Here is a 17,273-nt window from a genome sequence, read left to right as displayed (position 1 = left end):
AAAGGGTTTTGGTATTTTCTGGGTGTGATTTGTACTCAGCGTGTATTGGGAAGTGCGCTCGGAGGGGTGAAGGGCGAACCTCAGAACAAAGAAATTGTTTATGATCAAATCATCTCCCTGCAACAAATTGTCTGCTTTGTAGGAGGTGCCCATAACTAATTAGCTATTTGTTATTTTCAAGAAAAACGTGATCTATAATAGTGAGGTCTGGCATAACATCTGTCTCCTTAGATAGGGTTTTGAAAACCATAATTCAGGTGAGAATTACAGGTTTTATCTGGCTCTGTTGGGGATAAATGTATTTTGCCACTCCTCTCAGCCTCTAGTGCTAATTACGCTGTCATAAAATGCCCTGGATTGATGAGGTTTCAAAACATCCACACCCATTTTGAGCCCTTCCTTGGCTCTGCAGCAAGCTGTTCCTCCTCTGAGTGATCCTTGTTTGCACCACCAGGTATGTGGAGGCACCAGCCAGGAGCAACCTAACCATCAAGAGGCCCTTTGGGTCATGCTTGACACGAGTGGATAGAAGAAAGAAACCGTTCAAAGGCGTCGACAGTCCAGGGGCAATGTTCGGTGAGGTGAGTGAGCTGGTCTCATAAAACCATGTGCCCAACAGAGAGGTCATCACCCTCTTCCCTCTGTCCACCCCAGCTCCCCACCCATCCTGGCGCTGATTGCACCCTCCACTGATCCACCACACTGACCCACCACAAAAATAGCTGTATTTTCCGCTGTTGTTTTTTGCACAAAGATGCTAAATGGCATCGATTGACTGAGGGCATCTAGCAGATGACTGCTCTGGGTGGAAGGGGGGGTGGTGGTGGTGGTGGGTAGATGCCAGGGTGGCTCGAGCCTTTGGGCGACCCTACCTTGTCCCCCACGAAGGCATTTTGTGCATTAGCAGCAGCCTGTAGCAAATAACAAAGGACTCCCTGAAAAAAATAATGAACTCAGAAAAAGTAGCTTCTTGGGCAGCTGCCCAATTCTAAACCTGTGAGGGATCTGTTTGACTCTTAACAAGGCCATTTGCGTACCTCGGACTCAGCTTTCTGTAAGCAGCAAGGCGGTTTGGTGTCTAGATCCCTCTGCATTCATACGAAAATGGAGTGCTCCTGAGTACAATTAAGAATCCCCACCTCAGAGCTCTGCTGACTGAGGGTAGATGGCCTTTCCAAGGTCAGAGGGAAAGGCAGGAGATAAACTTTCCCCAGTGCTGCTCTGAGCAGGGCATCCCACCTGTCTGGAGGAGATGAAGGGAGGTGACACCGAGGTTACCACACAGGTTGCTGCTATTTACAGACTCTGCCTGTAAGGTTTGTCAGCATTTGGAGCATAACATTTTCTACCGAGAACCACCGAGCAGTCATTTTCCTTCATTAGGTCTTTTCACCTTGCGCTGGATTAGCCAGGAGTTAAACTGTTTGCTCCCTCACACCAATTCTCCCCCCAGGACCTGCAGACTTTCCTTTTCTTCTTTTTTTTTTTCTTGGGGTTTGGACTGTTTTAAAATACTTTGTCTATATTTGATCAGTGAACAAGGAAGGGAGAAGAGGAATGGCCTGCTGAGCCCAGGGTGTTTCTTCCTACATGGACTGATGCAAGGCACAATAAAATGTCAAGTTTAAGAGTCATGCAGGCGAAACCTTGATCCCAGAGCTCACTCAGGTGGCAAAAGATAGGCCCTTTGCTCTCCATCAACTCATGCCTCAGTCTCAGCTCATGTCTAAAAAAGCAAAATAAATGCGACATTTCAGAGCAGGTGCTTCAAAGCTATTTTTACCTTTGAAATGTACCACTGAAAAAAACATCTTTAAAATAAAAACAACAAAGCACAAAATACTCTATTCACCAAATCATCAAGGAAGAAACATTGTGAAAAACTCCAATTTTGGAAGGCAAGACCAGTTCTAGGGTAAAAAAAATAAAATCCATTTTTTTGGGGGTGATATTGGGCAGCAGTTGTCTTTGTGGGTGTGAAGTCAGGGGTACTTTGTAGGCTTCTGGCTGCTCTGCCACCTAACAGAGCCATGGTCTCCTTGGTACTCTCGTGTGACACCTCATATGACTAGCTACATTAGAGAAGCCATCAAAACTTTTGCCATCACAGCTTTTGCTGGCTGCTGGAGCCTCCATATAAATGGGAGGAAAATAAATGGCGAATAAGCAAATGATTCTTCCGTTTGTGGCAAAAATCCTACCTTTCACATTTGGTGTCTGATGTGTTGATTATAATCAGGTTGTGTACTGAACTCGCTCAGAGCAAGAAGGGGGGCAGAATGGAGCTGGAAGCGTCGTGTTTTCAGTAAATCATTTCTTTAAAACAGCAGTCTCCTCACTAGCTAAAGACCTTCTCATCTTAAGTGCATCTGGCATTGTCAACAAATCCTGCGTCTTTTCACCTGATTGATCATGGACTTTAAAGAAGTGGTTATTTTCCTGATAAATGAGATATCATATGCATTCATCTATTGCAGAACTGCTGCAGACAATTAATCACTGCCATCAGCTCATTACGGCTCTTAAGGGTACGTGTGAATATTCTCCACGTTAACAAAAACTCAGGTGAAGGTCAATAGTACTTTTGAGATCAAAGTGACATTGCGGAGCAGGTCGGCCACTGGCTTTTGGATTTGGTACCTGCATCGCTGGATTTCTTGTGAGATCCCATACTGACGGGCCAGGCATTACCCACCCAGCGGGATGTCAAGCAGTTGTCACTCTGCTAGATACCACCCACGTGTTCGCATGGTTTTCTCCCAAAGGGTTGGCTTTAAAATCAACAGCGTAAGATCAGCTCTGGCTTGCTGAGCTGTTGGTGAAGATTACGAAGAAATTTTCTCTCTAGCACAGGACCCCATTGGGTAAGCTGAAATCTCTCACCTGCATGTGTGCATCTCCCTGGGAAGTCACGGACCTCACACCTCACTAACTTGTGCCATTCATCTTGATATATTACCTCCTACTGAATTTCTCTCTTTCAAAGCCTTTGGGGGAAAAAAAAGCAGGTAAGTGGTGAAAGATTTGTTTTCTTTACCCACGCAGTTCACTTATTGGTTAGTGCAAGTGTCTGAAGGGTGTCTTGAGTCAGGTTAGGCTTCTGTTCACGCAGAAAACCAGGAGAAACAGACAAATATGTTTACAAAGAGAATTTTTCATAACCAACTTAAAAGTTTTAAGAGGCTTTGCTTGCAGGGTCCGTTCAAGATGTGATAGTAATAAATGCAATAGAAAAAGAAGCAGCGACATAAAACATTCAGGAAAGTGTTCTAGGAGGATCGCTTTCAAAAAAGGACTTGTTTTCCCTGTTTCCCTGGATGTGTGAGTAGGAGCAGCCCAGTGTGTGTGGACAGCAGGACTCTCTGGAGGGTAAAAGTTTTGGAGGTGAAGTAGATTTTTAGAATTGTACTCCCAAGTTGTAACAATGATCAAAACCATCACATGTTGAAGACAGAGTGCTCAAGTTTTTGGTTTCAGGTTGTCTCAGCAGAAGGAACAAAAATGTTCCAGGCTGGGGGAAAAAAGTCATTATCCCCCCAGTCTTTTCAGCAGAGACTTTGTTGAAATGTGTGGTTTTAGGAATAGGCAAGGTGAGTGATGGAAGAGGGCAGAAGATTACGGGAATAGCAAGGTGGTGACATCGGAACAAGCAGGACATTTGGGATAACTTCTCATTTAAATTACCAGACAAATTCTCTCCTCCTGGTTGTCTCTGTCAATGCTGATAACCCTTCTGCTGGTGAGATACAGGAGAGCTCTGCCAGGGACTTCCAGTTGTAGCTGCTCCTCAGGAGAGCCCAGTGCAGGCAGCTTAGGCCTCGACCAAGTGAAGGTCCTTAATTTGACAGTAATGAATAATCACATCTTCAAACAAGAGCACTTTGCTTAAGTCTACCCTGCGAGATGGTCTTAAAGTGCTGAATGTCCTTTCTTTGACCTTGTTAAAAAATTCAGACCCGTATATTGTCACCGAGAGCCTGTTCATGGAGCAGAGAGGGCACCTGGAAACCATGAGGGAACAAATAAGATTTTGGCATCGCTGCGGACAAAGCCAGAGGAGCACTGCTCAGCGCTAAGAGGAAGGAGAAGAAAGGTAGTCAGCTCTGCTGGCCGATGATGTGCTAAAAGCCCCGAAGACTCGGATTTGTCTGAAGGCTGCTGAAGAATATGAACCCGTACACTTGAAAGGAGCTGCCTTTCACACACAAAACAAAACCCAGCCAGCCCTGTGAAAGGAAGGAATAAAAGCAGCTGGATGTGTTCTGGTGGTGAAATTAAAAAGCAGACAAGTGTAGAAGCCAGTAAGCAAACTGTGCAAGTCAGAAAGATGATGTTCTCCGTGTTCTTTTAATAGTTTATTACTTAGCAGATTACACAATATTTGACACTGATGCTTGAAAAGCCTCCTGCCGTTTAACAGTGCTCTGCAATAAAACGCTATAATCTGGTAGAGCACCACACCGCCGCTATAACCCAGAATTTGTAGGGGAGTATTTCCCTTCCCTTCAGTCTGCCTGTCATTTTGTTTAAAGAAAGAGAAGAAACTGCAACTTCTCTCCACCCTCTCTTTCCTGATTACAATCCCCCGGCCCTGATTGCTGCTCCCTGAGAGCTTTCTTCCCGGCTGGGTGTTCCTCGCACTTAGCCTTCCCCGTGTCGCTCAGAGACTGCAGAGGGGATGGCAAGAACACGCAGAAAATTGCAGCAGAGGCACTAAGGCAGCGGTAGGCGGAGGAAAAGTTAATATTTTCTGCTGTCAGGGAGCGAAGCTGTGCTGCAGTAGTGGGTGAAGGGCCGTATGGGCAGGGGAAAGGCTCTTCTGTGTGGGATTAGGGGTCCAGCTGCAGGGGAAGCGGTGTACTTGGAACAACGGGTTGGAAAGCAGAGCCTTGGCGATGGGGTGAGTTGGCAAAAGGCATGCGGGGCAGCTCCAGGAAAAGTGTAAACGATGAACTTGCCAGGTAGAGGAGAAAGGTTGGATCTTAGACATGTTAGAGATCTTAGAGCCAGTAAAAGTCCAAGATCTGGACATGGCTTAGGCTGGAGAGAAGGCCACGTGAAAAAGTGAGGGTGAAACGAAGGTGGAAACTTCAGTGGCTTTTGCTAAACACATGACCTGGCACCCAAAGTGCAACCGTGGCAGCATGGATGCTTGGGCTCCGGTGCTCCAAGCAGCACGCTTGTTTTCCAGCACAGCAATGCTATAAGCAATCCCTGACAATGCATTTCTTTAATACTTCAATAGTTATACCAGTAGCTGTTGGAATTAATTATGATTAGTTTAATTATAGGTATAAACCAGGTCTTTTTCAAAGTGAATTATAGTTTCCTTCAATGGTATGTGGTGGTTAAGCGCTGGTAATTAAGGGTTTGAATGAGGGCTTGACAGTGCGTTTTCCCATAATTGAAATTCTACTGCAAAAACCATACTGCTTGCAATCCAGCACACAGCCATAAGCTTTCTCTGCTTTATTTATTTATTTATTTTATTTTTTAATTTAATTTTATTTTTTGGTGGCAATATAGATGTAAGGTCAGTTATCATGAAAGGCTGCTTTATATCAGCCTACTGCTGAATCTCTAAGGTGTCTGATCATTCATTAACGTGTTCATCTGGATAGTTCAGTGTTAATAAGGCACTTAGGGAGATGATGGTGCTGTGGGTCCAAAACCCAAGTGTCGGTCCCATTAACATGGGAAGGGCAGAGGATTCACATTTAGCCCTAAGTCTGTGGCTGAAAATATTGAGGAAGCACTGATCTTTCACGTTTCTGGCTGAAGTGAACCTCTACTTCCACAGCTTCTGAGACCTCAGGTGCCAATAATGCGGTATCAGCTGCGTCTTCAGAGTACAAGTGGTGAGTCCTGGGTGCTGTTTTTTGGGGTGAGGGCTTCTGCCCAACCGGGCTGCTCTGCCACTTTGGCCTGGCCACATGATGGCTTTAATGAGCTATTAGCTATTTAATCCCATTAAAAAAAAAAAAAAAAAAGTGCTGCAGTCAATCACTAGCACTCCCCGTGGTTTCCACTTGGAGAAATAATAATTTGTTGGAATGCTTTCAGAGTAAACAGAAATAATTTGTCCCACACCGCGGCAATTCGAAAGCACAAACCCATCTCGGGAATGTGATGGGGGAGTGCCAGGGGCTGGTGGTCACGGGCAGTGCCAGCTTCTGGGGAATACCTGTGCTTCTGGGGCTGGCTGTGGGTATGTGCATCCATCTGGATGGGCTTCTGTGGCTTTTAAATCCTATGGGATAATGAGCAGCCTAAGCCAGCTGTTTAAGGAGCCATTAGTTTGCTCAGCGTGAGGTTACCTACAAATTGCAGGTGTCTCCTGTTGCAGGCTTAAGGATAAACTTCCAAGCTAGGTTCAGGCTCTGTTTGCAGTAAAAGGAGCGTTTTGAGGGTTGTGACAGCAGCTGGGTATCAGTGGGAGCTTCAGGGGTTTGGTTTCCTCCCATTTCTGTGCAACAACTGGCTGAACACACCAGCAGCTCAGTAACCCACAAAACCAGGGGAGGTTTGTGCGCCCCACTCCTTTGGCTTGGTACCAGGCTGAGCAATCTGTTGTGTGAAAATACAAATACGCTCCCTGCTACGGGATGAAAGGACGCCGCTAGAAGTGGCTGCCAAGGAGGAGGGCTGCAGTTCAGCTCGGCACAGAGGTGGTGTCATCCAGGTAGGGACTGAAAGGTGGTGTGTGGTCGCAGGTGGGGCAGCAAATGCCGGTCCCTTCTCCGGTGTTCTCCAGGCTTTCCTCCCAGCCGCAGAGGGAAGCAAAGTTTTCACGTTGAATTTGCAGTCTTTTGTCAGGTTGTCACAACCTTAACATTATTTAAATGTAATTTTTTAGTCTATGAATTTGAATTATCCATGGATTCGATTCATTACCAACACATGCCTAGTAGCCAGTTTCTAAATTATGTTGCTGCTGACTTGAATTATTATAAATAAGACTGTGCCAAATGTCGATTGATTATTCAGGAGTAATCAATATAGAGAGAGAAAAGACAGCTTTGGTTGACTAACAGCAAAAGATTTTTATTCCACAGTCCTGGAATTTAGAGTAAGGCAGTAAGTCAGGCTGTACTCCAATCCCCCCAGAACAGATGCAAAAGAAAAGCAGTGCTGGCCTCCTTACAAATAAGAAGCAGCAAGCCTGCGGTGATCTCTCTGCCAGTGGGGGCACAAGCACAAATGTCCCTGGAAAAGTGTTGCAACTGGTAAATCTCCAGGTTTGCCTCTGACTTGTTCTTAGACTGGTCTAGAGGAGAGATTGTCCTTGCCACCTACACCCAAAAAACCTGGCCGTGAGCCTAGGAAGTAAAAGGATACACATGGGTGGAAAAGCCAAAGCCTTTGCTGCAAATCGGACGTGGTTGTGGCTGGAGGGACCCAAAGCCACGTGCAGCCTCCCCAGGCGGCGCCAGGCTTTGTCCTTTGGGTGACGGCAAAGCCCAGCTGTGGTTGCGCTGTGCTCCGTTGGAAGCTGTGACACATGGTGGTGGCAAACCGAAAGGAGCTGCAAGAGCTGGAGAAACTTACCGGTGCTGGACAAAAACGGGTGAAAAGTTTTGCTCGGGTGCTCACTCTTGCTCACTCTCCCCCTCCTTGCCATCCACTTTTGACCAGCGCCAGCATCGCTATGGCTGAGATTTAAACATCATGGTTGGAGAAGAAGATGTGAAAGAGAATGGGGGACCGTTAGCAAGACATCAACTGAATGGGGGAACAAAAGTCTGAGAAGTATGTCAGCATAATTCAAAGGAAGCTTTGCTGCCAGACTTTGCTCGTCTTTGCAGAAGGCTTCCTCCTCACCCACACAGAAGGCCACCCTCTTTCAACCTTCACAGCATGAAAATCTGAACCCCAAAGGGCAAGCAAGTAGGAATGTGTTTGGTGTAACTGGGAGGAAGGCTGCAGTAGTTGTCATGCCTTTTTCATGCAGTTGCCAGAGGGGTTGCATACCCATGTCCTAGGTGACACGTCGAGGTGAAGAGATGCATTTTCCAGTGCTGGAAGCAGAGATGGGGGCTTTCTGGTGGAGGATCGAGGCTCGGGAGCAGGTTTCACTCTGCTCCTGGAGGTACGTGGGGTTGTCTCCAGCACGGGCGTCTGTGGTGCTGGAGACAACCCAAACTCCCCAGAGGTAATCCCTCATGATCCCCAGCAATGCTCGAGGTTACGACCCAAATCAGGACAAATCAAGCAGCACTGTCCTGCTCCCTAATGGCTGTAGCTGTACTGAGCTCAAGGGGCTTCCTTGCTCCTAAAGCATGAGGAAAAGAGCAGCAGTCCTGCCCAAAGACATGGCCGTGTGTCTCCCGAGAGCTAAATCTGTAGGCTTATTTCTAACGAACAGATTAAAACACGATGAGTAGAAATTCATCCTTCGTGTAACTTCATGAATTTCATTTCAGTCACGGGGGAAAATCTGTTAGCACTGTGACAGATCTGCCGTGTTACCAGCTCTCAGTCTCACGGCATTTGCTGCTTTCCCGAAGGTCTGCTGGAGTCCTGCAGCTGCAGGGTTCCCTGTACTTGTACAGCACGCAAAGTAAGCAAATAAATGAAATACTCATTTCTAGATACTGTGGCTGCAAATGAAAGCTTAAAAAATGGAAATGAAAAGGGAAATTTAAGAGAAACCTTGATGAACTCTTAAAAAAAAAGATAATATTTTTTTATTTTTTAAAAAGCTTCCCTACTGGGGGAATGCTGGAGGTTTTTTAGATACTTAGCAGGACAACATGGAAATCACGGTCTGAAGAACCACTGCCAGTCCTGAGATTTTAACACCATATACATTGCCTGTCTTAAATCGTATCATTGCCTTGAAGTCACAGTTAAAAAGGTCAGTTTTGTGCTTTTTGGCTTGGGGGCTGGTTTGTAAGACTTCAGCCTGGGGCCACTTCAGGCTTCTCAGCCCAGTGCTGTGTGCAGAGGCTGTAAAATCGCAGTGTCAGGTGGAAGAGGTGCTGGGGCATCAGCTCTGTCTGCATGCCACCATGGCTTTCGGCTTTACCTCTGAGCACGAAATTGTGACTCAAGCAGTCCTGGGTGACTGGTGAGGTCTTTGTGCTGGTGGATTGGTGACTGGCGGTTTGGTTTCTTGCTGTGTTGCTGTTAACTAGGCACCTGGAGCATGGTAAATGGCCTTGGGGAAAGGCTGCCTGCTAAAAACTAACCTGTTTTTCTCTGGGTTACCTCCACATACAAAGCGCTTACGTGGCAGGTGAATAGGATGTGCCTCCTACCTGCTGACAGGCTCCTCACGCTAGGCATCCAGATGCCACCAGGGTGACAAAATGTTCCAGACATGTCCCGTGTACATGTCCTTGTGCTGGAAAGGCCGCCCATATCAGAGCAGGTCAACCTCTGAAATACATGGGAATAGGGGTGCTCATCATCTAAGAGACTCATTTCTGTAGTGCTGTATATAGCTCCAGAAACTTCCTATGCACTAGTAGGTTATTAAAAAAACAAGAATTAATTGCTCGGCTCAAAGTGTGATGGAATAACTCAAGAGAACCAGGCTTTTAAACGTGACATAAATCAATGGGAGCCCTAAGTTGGGATTTTCTGCAAGCAAGAAACAATCGATGCACTTGGGATGTTTGTTTTCAAATAGCCCCTTTCTTTAGACCCTTACAGTAGTACCCATGGGAAAACTAATAGTTTGGACTTGCTGTTGTTTTTCTTTTAAAAAACTATGTGTTGTTTTTTTTTTTTTAATCTTGCTCTTTCTCCCATGCTGTCACTGAAGGTCTGTGGTGTGGGTGTTTCCAGGATGACTACCTAGTGATTATTCTGTTTTGATGCTTTGGGTCACAGAGTGTAGGTTTGAAGCAGCAAATTGTTACCAAATTAACTCTGGCTCGCAGGGAAAAATGGCAGCTCTCTGTTCCTTGATTGCCAGTCCTGCAGCACGAGCGGTGATTTCATTTCAGATGGGTCAGCTGGCTGGGAACATGGTCCCGGAGGCTCCTGCAGCCATAAGGGATTCCCGGCCGCCACCCCAGCGCCCTACTGCTGGCAGTGCAGGTCTGCATTTCTGCAGCACGGCCTAGCAGAGCCTGAGGCAGCCTGGGGCATTGCTGAGGCTGGAGCTACGGTTACCAAACTCCGCAAGTGGTTGGTGAAATATAACTGTGTCAGGGAGTGCAGGGACCTCCACTGAGAGGATCGTTTTGAGGTGTATCTGGGTGCAGTTCGGCAGCACGAACCTCTTCTTGCACCTCGATGGCTGCTTGGGAAGGCTTGGGGTGACTGAGGCCTCTAAAGGCATCAGATCCCATCCCATATCTTACAGAGAGGCCACAAATACACTTCTCCTCTGCCTGCTCTGCTTTCCAGCTACAGCTTTTACCCTTCAAGGCATCTTGGTGTTGTAAGGGAGTGCTGTGTGTAAGCAAGGCTGGCAAGCCCCCATTTTCCCTGCATATGTGCAGCCTGGTTGAATGCTTCCTCCAGCAAGGAACTGAAGGTCTCCACTTCCAGGATGCTTTTCCCCCTTTGCCTCAACTTGTAGTGAATGTGGGGAGCACCGGCAATCAAAGTAGATGCCGTCTGCTTCGATCAGCCCAGGAAAATCCTATGTGCAAGGGATACAATTAAAACTCTGCTGTCCTGGCCGCTTGCTGGGCAGTAACAGTGGGGAATTTGCCACAGCATCCGTCCCGTGCAGTCTGCCAGTGTTTACAGGTCGTCATTACCCGTATCGGGAAGCTGGGCTGCCCGGCATTACAGCAATTTGTAAATGGCTTCATCGAGATGTCACCAGTGAACTAATTTATGGGAGCTGTAATTAGCGATGATGGGACTGCAGGTGGAAAGCAGTAAGTGGTGGCATTACTTAGTGACTTCAGGAGGGATTTTGAGTGTCCAGCAGCCGGCTGCTGTCTGTAAGGGGAGAACGACAGCAAATGAGGGGGAAAAACACAAACAAATGTAGCACAGGCATACACACAACCCCCTGCCCTGAAAAAAAAAAAAAAAAAAAAAAAGGAAACCCACAAAACTGGGAAGACAGATGGAAAACGAGGACCTTCTGAGCAACAGGTGACCTGATTTTAGGTTGCCGTTTTCTGAGCAGAGAGGAGTGACATCAGTTGCCCAAAGTGGCGTTCTGGGCTGCTTGTGGGATTTGGTTCATCGTGCCTGTTGTTGAGTAACAAGGTAAGTACCTGTGAGTTGGGCTGCTGCCCACGCATCGTGGGGCAGAAAAAAACAAAACGTGAACATAAAAGTAACTTTTTTGCAGCTCCAAAGTCTGAGAAGCACATCCACTGCCTCCCACCGCTGGGTTGGTCTGTTGGAATGTGATTCCTAAGCCAGCCCTGCAGTCGCAAGCTCGGTAATTTCCCTTTTCCTGCATGTTAATTCAGCAGTTTTTTTTTTTTTTTCACAAAGTTCCCCGTTCCCTGGACTCGTGTCATTAAGACAGAAATTGCTTTTTCTCTTCAATTAAAGAAATACCTTTTAAATAAAAATGGTAGGAAGAATGGAATGAAATGACTATGTCAGTCTTTTCAGGTTAATTAGGGGAAATTTCTGAGCTACCCCTGATGTTCAAAATCATATGAATGTGGGAAATTCTATTTCAGCACCTCTTTTGTCCTAATTGCAGAGGGAAAATAATTAAATATTTTTCAATTAAATATTGAAATGAAACTCTCTGATTCTTTAAATCGAATTTCATACTTAGTTTTCTTACACAAGTATGAAAAGCCACATCTTTGATCAGTTAAAAATGTAATCAGCATCTGCCTATAATGCAGCTTCACCACACAAGTCAAAGCAAGAAACCACATTTGTCTGCAGATTTTCCAGAGTAAAAGTCTTTTTCCTCTTATCTTTCAGAAATAGTTCAGTGATCTTAAGAGAAGTCCTCAGCCGGTCCTACTGTTGTTAGTACCTGTGATTCAAGGCTGGGTGTGGGCATCTAACGTTGCAAAAAGCCCCCAAACCTGATTTAAATCATGCTTAGCAAGGGGTTGATATATTTAATAACATGTTTACTGATAACAGGTCGCTACGTGTGGCTGTCCTCGTGGTCTACGAGCTGCAGTCTTAAAAATCAAGCAGTGCATGGAGCCACACAATGGAGCAAAGCCCGAAGCCCTTAGTGAAGAAGCAACACCGACCTCTTGCAAGAAGCCATCCTTGGAGGAAGGTGAGCGGGAGGGGGATTTGCAAACTGGCCTTGCTGTGTCTGCTTCCTGTCAGAGAGCGAGAGCGAGCACAGCACAGGCGTAATCGGTTTAGTATTCCCCTTGGGTTGTTATAAACAAAATCGATACGTACTAATGACTGCAGCAATAAATTTCGTCATACTTCATACGGTAACGCTCCGCACTTCCCCAGTTGTTGGCTTGACAGAGAGTAATAGAGTTTACCCTTTTAAAGTTGTAAATTACTATGAAAATGTTGAGCCTCATGGTAAAATACATTCGTGGATGATTTTAAGCTTGGGAAATATTGGTAATACTTTCGCTAAGCATACTATTAAAATAAATAAATAGTATTTATTGCTTGGTTTCCCAGCTATAGCTGGGCGAAGAAACGTAGCGAGCGTGTTTATCATGCTACTTGTGGTTTCATAATATTTATCTAAAATTGATTCTCAAAGAAGCTGTCTGAGAAGCTTATTTTTTCACATATCTGTTCACAAACAATCTTCCTCCAGAATAGATTTCTAGTGAGTAAAATCTTGATTTTTAGTGCTGGTTAGTTTAGGAGCTCCTCTTCTGTTCAGAGATTTCCTTTTACATTTTTTTTTTTTTGTTTTAGTTTGCTGGGAGATAAACATTTTGAAGGTGGATTAAGTTAGATTAAGATTTCAGTTAGCCCCAAATAAAACATTTGAGACTTTTTGGTCATACTGTATTCCAAACTTGAACATTCACCACTTCCGTCTGAATTGAAATGAAATGCTGGAATTACAGGAGTCTCCCAAAATGTGGAAATACACATTTTTCTACATCTTTGCTTCCCAGTCTTTTTCTCTCTTAAACTTTGGAGCCCACAAGGAGACAGAAAATGCAGGTGGTTTCAATTATACCCTTGTTATTACAGTCCATCCACTTGAGATAACCCCCTGAGGAGCCAGTTTTGGGTAGCTCTTCATTCTCTTGCAATCGTTTGCAGAAATTTCCCTAAGCTGTGCATACTGTGGGTCATCTAAAGGGGCTCTCAGGCCACAGGTGTGTAAAATGGCTCCAGAAAGGCTCTTGGTAATGCATGGGAGAACGAAAGAAAGTTGTGAAACTCGGCCCTTTTGCTCCTCGTACAGCCTGGAGAGAGTTGTCCACGTGTAAGTAATGTGGGCTTCCTGTGCCTGAGAGCAAAGGAGATCCGCTCCCCAGGTCTGCTTCTCTGCAATAATAATTTCCCATTGATCTGGAAGTAAAGCAAGCTGCCAGAAGCCACGGTCCGAGTGTGTATTATAGCTGGGAATAAATCAAACCTGTCATGGTATTGGCAAAGATCAAACCTGCCCTGCTGACTTGAGTTCTGTGCAGTATGGCAGCACAGCATTTGGTCAAGGAAGGCAAAACCAAGCACAGATAAATTTTTTGGCAGCTGCTTCATTGTATAGGGAAGGGGGAAGTCCTGACTTGTTGCTCTGCTTCCTGGCCAGCCCCGTGCTGGAGTTTGACTCTGCAAAGCCAGACCTGTGCTACCTGACCGCTGCTGGTTTGCTGTTGCAGAGGGGTCCTTTCTGCTCTTCCTCCCCGTACATGATAAAAGGAGAGATCCATCTGGCACCTCACACCACTCTGCTGATGTCCCACACAGCGAGGACCTCTGTGGTGCTCAGTGGTGGAGCCTTTTGGATTTGAGTCCGGCTCGTCCTCAAGGTGAGCAGTGACGAGGCTGCAGCAGAGTGGAGCCAGCAGCATCGTACCGAGCAGGTACTGTCAGCACTGCCAGCAGCTGAAGGCTGATGTTTGGGTTGTAGTACGTTGCTGTGAGTTTTTCAAGTTAGGTTCACTGGTATGGAGAAGACTAAATAGACACATGAGTTTAAAGCCATTTTGTCTTGTCTTGACTCTGAAATAATTCATAACTTAGGGGTTGTGCTCTGGGTATGCAGAAGAGAAGCAGTTGCCTGTACCACCCCTTCTGCCCTCCTCCTGCTCCTCATTTCTTTGTTGTGCTCTATACGTGGGACTGCTGGAGAGGAGCTGCTGCTCCTAGTCTGTTTCCAGCTACTAGCTGGTGGCACTTACGAGAAGGCATTGGTTTTTTTCCCCTTCCCTCTCTGCATCACTATGTCAGACAGCAGGTCCCACATCAGATGCATGCCCTGTGCTGAGGGCTGCACTGCAATGAGAAGTGTCTGCAAATGAGCTGAGGTGTACCAGTAATGATAGGCTAGGTCTTTTCTTTGAGCTAGAGCTGTAGGTCTGTTGTTTATTTTCTGGGGGTGGGAGGATTGTCGTACAGCAATGTATGCCATGTAACACACATGTAATGCATGCTGATACCTTGGCATTGCTGTGTCCGTGCCCATTAGCTGGGCTTTGCTGTGCCACACACGAATGCAAAAGCCTTGAGTGTAGCAAGACGGTGACTTTTCACTGCTGTCTACCGGCAAGTAGTTGCTTTTCACGTGAGCTGAGGCTTGGGCATATGTGGAGAGTCAAATGCTGCTCAGTGTGGTGGCAGGGAAACATCCCTTATGGGATCAGGCTGACTGTCCTGGTCAGACTGGCACAGCCAGGGTGCTTGGGCAGAGCATGATGATCCTTTGTGTTTGCTGGTCAGCAGCTGAGGGATTTCCAGAGCCACAGGTAGTGCTCCTGTCTTTCCTAATCCGGGAAGGATTTTTCTCCCATTAATTTTTCGAATTCCCACAAAGGTTTTGACATCCGTAGCATCCTGTAGCTCAGCCATGCATCTCATGAAGAAGCACCTCTTTTGGTCTCTTCTTGAACTTAGTGCTTTTTGGCGTCATTTGGTGGCCTTGAGTTTTTGCATTTGAAATTGATGATCTGTCATTCCCTACACTCTTTCTTCTCCATGCAGCTCACAATTTTACAGATCTCTACCGTACCGTACTTTCCAGACTGAAGCCCTTTTCTGTTTAAATCTCTCTACACAGAAGCCGTTTCACTTCTCTAATTATTCTTGCTGCTGTTTATACCTTCTCCAGCTCTGCTTTAATTTTTTGGCATGTGAGACCAGCTCTGCTTGTGTTATTCAAGGCACCACAGATTTGTATGGTAATACCAGGATGTTTGCTGTTATTTTCTCCAGTGCTGTCCAGCAGGGAGGACTGTGGGATTAAATAAAATGGTGCTTCTGCTCATCCCTATTTCTTTCCCATCCGAATTTGCCTAACAGCTGCAGGGTGTCACTGGGCTGGCCCTACCCCTAGGCTGCTGTTTCAGTGTCCCCTGCTCCAAGGTATGTTTTCTTGTCGCAGCATCCAGATGTTTTGGGGTACCCAGCCATGGGGTAGACTTGTCAGCGAGCCCAGCAGATTTCTTGACATCGTGCTTTGGGATCAGCAAAAACATTCTGCAACTTTTCACGTGGAAGGAGCCATTTCCTACTACACCAGTGGACTGAGTGGAGAAACGAGATGGTAACTGTGAGTGCAGCTGTACAAGTGTATAAGACTTGTGGTTTGTCCCGCCACTGTTTGTCCCTGCTGCAAGGACCGGAGCAGCGCTTCCCCAGACTCACTGCCCTGCAGTTGCATTGAAGAAAAAAAAGCAAATTCATTTTCCATCTACAGTTTCCTCAATGTAAAGGCAAGTTCCCATCTTCCACCCTGCTTTGTCAGCTAAAAATGTCCTCTGCTGGTCCTGTGTCAGTGCTGCTACACCTCATGCTGAGCAGCTGCACTGAGAAGAGACACGATCAGGCAGCACATTGCATTTCTAGTTTGTCAACTGTCTCAAGGCTGCCTGCAAAAATTAGTGTAATATCATAACTTGCCTGTATATGTGTATGGCATTACATCCCACAAAACAATAAATTGCATTTGCGTTAGGATATGAAGCTGCTAGCAATGCCTATGTTAATTTTCCACGGCTTATTAAGAAAATCATAACAATGCGTGCTATTTATGCAGGATGTATTCAGAGATTTATCTCCTTAGTAATGTATTAAATTAGAATGGTGACATTAGAGACATAGATTAATGTATTAGCATTTCTCCTGTAGCTTAGAGTCAGGATTATATCACAAAAGGAATTAGTTTTGTGGTCTCTTCATAGATCCATTTTCAGTGCTGTCCTTCACCAGCTCATTGTCAATCACAGTCACCCGGATAGATTCATGCCTGTGTCACTTTCCTTCTTCTTACGCTCTTCTCTATAAAAAATGAGATACTGGGAATTTGAATGCAGGGTCTGAAAAAGTAACTCGTTCTACTATTTTAGGCTTTGTTTCAAGGAGTTGCATTGGCAACAGTTCATGTTCCTTCCACATCTTCCATGGTAATTTGACAGTGAAACTGTAGGATATTGCAGAGGCCACATCCTCCAACTATGACCGGTTCACTGAATGCACGTGGGAGGAAAAGCCTTAGTTTTGGAATGAAGATTGGAGCAACTGACTCATATTTGAATGCTTACATTACCTGGGATATCAGCAATTCAGTAAATGAAGTGAACTTTCAAAGGGTGTCTGCTGGTGTAAAACGAAGCTGGGAGGAACTTGCCTCGTGTGCCTTTTGGACTAGTCAAAAGTGACTTTGCAATGTAAATAACTTGAGGTTTATTTTTATTTTTTTGATTTGTTGGTAGAAAACCCAGAGACGTTTCCCACAGCATCGGTCCCAATTCATTTTGCAGTTTTGATGTTAGGAATAAGGTGCTGGAAGCTTTTGGGATTGCTCCGTGTGGGTCCCGTTTCTGGGCGGAGGTTTCGGTCTGCCTTGACGTGCCGGGGCTGCAGGGGAAATTCAGTCCTCCTGTGAGCCCTCTCCAGTCCCCCTCTGAGAATAGGTAGCAGCCTCCAAAAATTAGTCAGAGATCAGAGAAACCTCTACAGCTGTGGTTCACTTGGTTAAGTACAAATTTTTCGTACTTTCAGATTTTTTTTGCCATTTCAGCCTCCTTTTTTTTTCTTTTTTTCTTCTTCACATAATAAAATGCTGCCAGTGTGAAAGGATCTGATGGGAGTAAGGAGATGAATGATTTGCCTTTAAAGCTCTGTGGCATTTTTTTTTCCTATTCTGTAATTTCAATGCAATTTTGAATGTTTAAATTACAGGAGAAATGAATGAATATCTAAGAGATGACCAGGATTTT

General features: G+C 45.6%; 1 long non-coding RNA gene across 2 annotated transcripts in view; it reads left to right on the top strand.

Moving 5' to 3' along the window:
• LOC308193895 overlaps positions 1–17,039 on the top strand; it is a 57,235-nt gene extending 40,196 nt beyond the window's left edge. The window contains exons 8-11 of one of the 2 annotated variants that reach the window (XR_013950038.1): positions 455–581; positions 12,034–12,178; positions 13,716–13,919; positions 15,437–17,039. This is a non-coding gene — a long non-coding RNA (uncharacterized lncRNA). Of the gene's footprint in view, positions 1–454; positions 582–4,656; positions 5,859–12,033; positions 12,179–13,715; positions 13,920–15,436 lie in introns of those variants that run through there. The other variant, XR_013950039.1, reaches the window with a different exon arrangement.
• The last annotated feature ends 234 nt before the right edge of the window (positions 17,040–17,273 follow it).

Source organism: Anser brachyrhynchus (genome assembly GCF_964034855.1).
Source record: "Anser brachyrhynchus genome assembly, chromosome: 4".
Taxonomy (NCBI): domain Eukaryota; kingdom Metazoa; phylum Chordata; class Aves; order Anseriformes; family Anatidae; genus Anser; species Anser brachyrhynchus.
The sequence above is the reverse complement of the archived record's forward strand: the minus strand, read 5'-3'. Positions and strand labels throughout refer to the sequence as shown.